We start from the raw sequence: 7,260 nt of genomic DNA on the forward strand, positions 1-7,260 counted from the left end.
CCATAGCACTCGGGCACACAAAGCAGCAAGGGGGAGAAAGAGCCATCTCTCTTGTGTGAATGACTGTTCAGGGACTTGACCAGGGTGGGATGGGATTGCTCAGCACAGGGGTGGACAACCCGTGACTCCAGAGTCACAGGTTGGCCACCCTGGCTTAGAAGATAAGGTAGCACTTCGGTTGCTAATAGGTGGAATAGGATTTGGCTAATTGCCCTGGTCTTAGACTTTTAGGCCAGCTGCTAAAATGGAGGACTGTAGTGAAGGTGAAGTCCATCCTCCATCTCCTTTCAGGACTCTACAGAAATTCCTGCAATACCCTTCCTGTTTTGATATTTTTCCCCTCCCGTCTGTCCATATGGCTTACAAATATGACTCTTGTGCTTCATGACTATTCTTACAATGGCTTGGATGTGTTTTCCCTACCATGTTGCTCCTCTAAAAGGAGCAATGTTGTTTGTCTATAGCTAGAAAGAACCAGTAGAAATTAATTTGGCCTTTAATGTTCAAATCCACCAATCTAATATAACTAAGTGCATCGATTTTTTCAATACATGATTCTTTATGCTTGTGTGGGTAACATATATACTTTTGCGCACCTGTTATATAGGTACATATACAGTACAGAGACAGATATGTTGGAGTGATGTTGTAGCCATGACAGATCAGGAAGCATGTGAGAGGCATGAATTTTTGTGGGTGATATTTTTTATTGAACCAGCTGCATAGTTGAGAGAGAGGGGAGAGGAGTGTACGTAGAGTATCCGTAGCAATCGGTATACATGCTCTGTTGTAACGTCCTTATAATAAATTGTGTTTGTCATGTAGCTGACCACTTCATCTGCCCGTTGCATGTTCATCCATCCATCATCCATCATGTTCATCTAACCAGGACTTGTTCTAACACTCTACCCTCTTGAGTAGCTTCAAATACCCAACAGAGAAATCTTTCCTATTTTCCCCTGCGTGCCCAGGATGAGCAGTATTTATACCTATACCAATAACACTGCCATAATCCAAAATCTCTAAAAACGGCTGATTTGTGCCTTTTCAATGGATCAGCATTTACAGTCCTGGAGGATGTTGATGTACAAAACAAAAAGTGCACATAGGTAATTTTTAGAGATGAAATACTGCATGAGTTATAATTTCCTTCTCTCTGCAAACTTTGCATAGTTGGATGCTTAAGGTGAAGTCCTACACCTGCACCCCCCATGCCGAGTAAATCTCCAGGTATTTTTCCATTGACTTGAATAAAATCAAAATTTCACTATAGTGACTAGAAAAGTCTGACTTTGCAGGCACAGGACTACAAAAATCATCCCCAGCATTAAACTTTGTTAAACATTTGCTGCACTGATGTTCTGTTAAATAGGTGGCACCTGCAGGGGGTTAGTGGACGGTGAGGTCGGCACATGAACAGTCCTTGGGGTAACCTGCATAAGCCATTTTCGGATGCTACTTGTGATGGGTGCAGCCATCCCAAAGTATGCCAAGAACGTTAACGCTCAGACTCTTCGTTCAAGTATGTAACCAGCTGTATTGGGGTATTCGCTTGGTATACACAGGGGGTGTACTAGAAGGACTAGTCCAAGGACTGGTTATGTTTCTGATTTTGGAAAGCTGCAGCAATGGAAGTGTAGGTTAAGTATGAGGGAAAACTTGCTCACTAGGACGGTAGTGAAACAGTGGGACAGGTCACCCAGAGAGATGGTGTTATCTCCATCTTTGGAGGTTTTTAAGACTCGGCTAGACAAAGCTTTGCCTGGGATGATGTAGTTGGGGCTGGTCCTGCTTTGTGCAGGGGGTTGGACTAGATGTGGCCTCCCGAGGTCCCTTCCAACTTTAATTTTCTGTGACTCTGTGACTTCACCATCTTGGTGTTCGGAAGAATCGAAGATCTTGCAGCTCTTGGGAAATTACTTTTTCAGTAACATAAAGCAAGGGGTTTTACTGCAAACCATGGTGGTTTTAGACAGGAACAATCCCTCCAACTAGTCAAGGGGATGTCCCCATCTGAATATTTAGACAGCATCTAAATTACCGCGTTACTTGTTGTTGAAGTTGCAGCACTGCCCACGGACCATCAGGCTGTTTCCAAACACAGATGGAGACACAGTCACGGTAAGACATGCTGGATCCCCTTATCTCTTCCCTTTGACTGTTGTACTTTGTAATACACACCCACCGTTTCTGTCAGCCCAGGCTGACTCTGCAAGAAGGGAATATTTCTTGCACCCCAGCGGGTGAGGAGAGACCCCACTGCCCCTGCAGCACCTTCAGGCTGAGACTGCAGCTTCTAGGTGACCATGTTTGCCAAATCCCATCTTCCTTTCACCGTTCTCCTTGCTGCCCAGGCCTCTGTGCTGAAGAACAGCAGTTCTGGGGTGAGGAGCACCTCGCGGGATTCGACAAGTCTGGAAATGCCTGAAGGGTGGCTGTAAAGAAGATGATGACAGGCTGCAGGGGACAGGATAAAACGGAGTGGTCTTAACTTACAACCGGGGAAATGTAGGTAGGATATTAGAAAGAGCTCTTTAATGGTGGGGCTGGCTGAGCACTAGAAGAGTTAGAGAGGCTGTGTAATCTCCACCCTAGGGAAGTTTTTATGAGCAGGTTAGAAAGGCCTCATCTAGGTTGGTTTACTCAGGGATGATCCTGCCTTGAGCAGGGGGCTGAACTAGAGGCAGCCTCCTGAGGTCCCTTCTAGCCCTATTTTGAGAGGATCCCGTGATTCAAAACTAGAGGCCTTGCAGTCTTGTCACGACCCCCCAGTCTCATGGGAGAGCAACGGCCCAGTCCTCTCTAGCATCTCACGCCTTTCCAGAAGGAAGCCCCTTTAAAAAGCTGCAGTGTGTAAAAAATATACCGTGGTGCCGAGAAATCCTAAAATAACCTGCGTCTAAACACAGATGTCCAAACACAAAAAAACTGAGCCTCGGGGTGGAAAGCATTTAGGTGGGTAATCTTAGAATCCCTTTTTTAGCAGCCTTGTTCCTGACTGTGCATCCTTTCTCACGAAGGTGCTAACGCCAAGAGTGTTTCTATAATAATGTCACATCACGCAACAAAAGCCTCCTGTTAATGGGTTTCCCTCTCAGAAGGGTTAACGACTGCCAACAGGACTGCAACTTGGATAGCCACATCATGTGGGTGCTAAATCAAACACTCGACTGCCTGATTTGTTATTCCTTTTGTACAGCTATGCCGCCAGACTAGCCAGGGCTGGGATTTTGGTGATATGACTACCCAGCACATGGATGGAAATAGGCAGCTCTTGATCCTTCTGGATCATGGTATATGCACGAGAGGCCCCAAGACCTTCGACACATATGCTTAAGCGGGTGTTTGGAGGAGCGGAGGCTGCCCAGACCTTCCAGCCCCCATCTAGACCAAGGGCCGGACTAAGTCCAGCTGTTCAGTGCCTCGATAGCTGTCGTTATACGTGCATCCAGGGAACAAACCCAGGTCTCCCACATGGAAAGCAAGGATTTTCCCACTGAACCACAAGAGCGGGTTGTCAAAGACAAACTATGAATACAGTAGGGAACAGGACTGACGAATTACTAGGCCATTCTGTATCAGCAGCGACCGAGGCTGAGAGTAGGCCACGCTTCTGGAAGCACGATCCTGAAGGACCAGTTGAGCTGCTATTCCCTCTCCCTCTCTGCCCTCTCTGCAGTATTGAGGTGAGCTGGCAGTGCCATTCTGCCACGTTCTTCCTCAGAGTGTTTATTTTTTGATAGTGAACGGAGCAACTTTTTTTGCTGATTTAAGTTTGCTAAGGGCCTGGGGATCCTCTGAGATGAAAGGCTGCACATGAGCCTAATTTAGTCCATAGGCAAATGGGCACAACTCCACCAAAGCTGCTGACATTATGGCGAGGAAGACCATGCCCAAACCATGTTAGGATGAGTCTTGATGATAATGAGAACGATAGAATCAGTTTTGAATCGTTGTTTTGCCCCATCTCTTCTTGTGGGGTGTTCGCTTAGACAAGGAAAAAAAAATCCTGCACCGAAGACAGAAGCCACAGCCACACCTGAAGTTATTCCTTTGAATGAGCCCATTGAATTTTTCTCTGATAAAACACTTTCAAACACCTGGGGGATAATAGATGGCCTCGGCATCGGAGCTTTGTTTACATGATCTGCGGTGGCTTATCGGGATGTGTACATTGCAGTACTTATACATGCCACCTCCTGTCCCTTCAATAAATGAATGGGCCTAATTCCACACTAATCCTTTTCTGCATTGATTTAAGCTACATTCTTCAACTGTCCAGAGCAAGAGCCAGCAACACTAAGTAGGAAGTTGGAATTCCCAGTCGCCTGCAGCATATAATTAACAGTAATGAGCTTGCAATGAGCAATTATGCCCCACTGGGGACATTTTCTACTTGACCTCATGGATGCTGGATGTGTTGGGTTTTTCCTCTTGGGAATGCAGGACTCAAAAGCCTCCCTGCCATAAGGGAGAGTCTCTGCGTGATGGAGAGACCGGTCTTCTCCATGCTGCAGTCAAGAAAAATCAGCGTGCAGTGTCATCCCTCAGGAGATACCAGTAGATCTTAGATGTGGCTACAATAGCAATAATTCATAATGAAAAGCACTACTTGGCCTTCCGCTGGCTCAGCAGGGAGAGGGTCTGGGAGTACTTCAACACCCAAAAGGAAGTAAGCCCCCACCAGATGTCTCTGCGAGTGGTAAGAGAAGTGGATGAGCAGCTGCAGAGGTATCATAGCTGAGCTTGACAAAGGAGCCAAGGGGATGAGGCACCTAGATCCCATTGAGAGAGAGGCCAAGGGGATGAGGAGCCTCGATCCCATCTTCAGGCTCCTTTGAAAGTCCCAGGCCGCAGGACCACAAGGTTCAGCACAGCAAAGACTCCAGCAAAACTGTGCCGGAGCAGGTGCTTACCCAGACCTCTTGGCTTCTAGGCGCTGAGGTACAAAACCAGTCTCCTTCCTGGGTAGGGGGGAGCATGAATGTTAGAGGTCCAAATTGTATATTGAAATGGAAAGGAGCTAGGTGCTTATGATACCTTTGAGCATCCTGGCCTTAGGAGCCTAAGTCTCACTGACTGTACACATTACCTGCACAGCAGGGAGACTGCTTTTAGGGTGAACCTCACAGCACAGATTTCAGTGGGAGTCAGGCACTTTAAATACCTTTGTGGATTTCCAAATACCTCTGCATTTAGCCTCAGGCAGAGCAATGTTTTGATCCTTTTCAAAGGCTAGCCCTCAACTCACATGAGCCCTTTTGAAAAGTGTCCCCTCGGCCTCTCTGTGGGTTAGTTCCTCACTTTAAAGGTGAGATTAATTGCACTGCCTCGCTGCACAGGAGGGCTGCGAGGAGAAATGCATGAATGGTTGCAAACTCTCGCTGTTGCTGGCCTTAAAGACTGCGAGGTGCTCCGACCTGGCACAGACAGATGGAAGGGTGCTGTGAGTCCTGGGTCATACATGCTCACAGATGCTTACACAGGAGGTGCTATAGAGAGTAAAGGAGCTGATTGCTATTTGCTGCTGCTGGGACAGGGATTTGGACAGCATCCATGGGGAGGGGACCTGTTTATTGTACTTGTGGGAGTCCCATCACCCTGGGTCTCCTCTGCCAAATGTTGGCAGCGAGCCCCCCCGGGATCCATGAGGAAGAAGGGACCCACAAGAAGTTTTTTAATTTCAAGCTAAAATAAAATTCAAAGCAGCAGCCAGAGAATCCATGGCAAGGGGCCGAGATGCTGCATGAAGGCGGCGGGGCCGAGATATCGATATTTACAGTTCTGCAGATAAAGGGCATTGGGGGAGGTAAAAAAGGGATTAATCTGCACGTGCCACTGGTAACAAGAAGCCTTAGTTATCAGAGTCCTGATTGATTCAATGTTTGTTGGAGCAACGCATTGGTAAAACTGAGATTTATGAGTGAAATATTTGCCAACGATGTTAAGCTCCATTGAGGAAACATTTTGAGTGTGTGTGTGTGTGTGTGTGTGTACATAGACAGGAAACAAGGCCAAAACCCCCCCACTGCCTGCAAATCCTTTATGTGAGTTAATTGCTATGTATATAACTGTCAGCTTGAGACTGGTTACAAGATCTGACAATTGAGGAAACTTAAAGATATAATTAACCTTCTTAGCGGCCCCAGAGCACGAGGTGCTGAGCACCCGCTGCTCTAGTGAGCTGGGGAGCATGGAAGTTGCTTAGTACCTGGCAGGTGGTGCTCAGTACAGGGCCGAATCAAGCCAGCCATATTTCTCCAGTTCCAGTTGCGTGGCCGTATTGCATACAGTAGAAACTACCTGAGCCAAATCCTGCCCTGATCGATACCCTGGGCCTTCTAGGTTGGCCTGGGTTTGCAGAGGGGATGTGATCCCCTGTGCTGCTTTTAGTTTGCTCTTGGAAAAATGAATCTGCTGGTCCTGACTGGACAGACCTTTGTGTGGGACCCCCATGGATGTCCGTGGATTTCTGTGCATGGGGAACACAGGAGGAAGAGTGGTGGTTCCTATCCCCATGTCAGAGAGCCAAAAACCACTGCAATTCTGGAGTCCAGCCCAAAAACAGACTTCTCCGTGCATGCTTGGAATCAGATGGTCCCTCCCGCAGACAGTCAGGATGTGCCAGGCAGGGGTCTCTCCATGGCCTATTCAGCCAAGAGAAAGCATCCTGGGCCCCACCGCCTGAGCTGGGCAGGCAGGAAGTGGGGAATTAGGGAAGTTTTGTGGTTCATGTGGATGGCCACAAGACACAGTACCACTAATCATCTCCACCAGCCCACCGACGGTCAGTGCCAACCTAGTACTGGGACACTTGGAGGGGCTGGATGTGTTTTAGTCACCAGGACTGGATGATCTTCACCCAAGGGTGCTGAAGGGGTCAGTGTCACAGCAGAGCCGCTGGCACGGCTGTTTGAGCAGTCGTGGTGCTCAGGACAGGTCCCAGAGGACTGGAAAAGGGCCAGTGTAGTCCCTATTTTCAAGGAGGGGAGGAAGGAGGATCCGGGTAACGATAGCCTGGTTAGTCTCACCTCCATCCTTGGGAAAACCCTTGCAAAAATTGTCAAGGATCACATTTGTGGGAGTCCAGCAGGAAAAATAATGCTGAAGGGCAACCAGCATGGGTTCATAGCAGGTACATCCTGCCTGACTAACCTTGTTTCTTTTTATGACCAAGTCACAAAATGCTTAGATGCAGGAGTCGAGGCAGATGTCATCTACCTAGACTTTAAGAAGGCTTTCGATACAGTATCTCATTCT

This window comes from Gavialis gangeticus, unplaced genomic scaffold, assembly GCF_001723915.1.
Source record: "Gavialis gangeticus isolate Ggan-Ray unplaced genomic scaffold, GavGan_comp1, whole genome shotgun sequence".
Taxonomy (NCBI): Eukaryota; Metazoa; Chordata; order Crocodylia; family Gavialidae; genus Gavialis; species Gavialis gangeticus.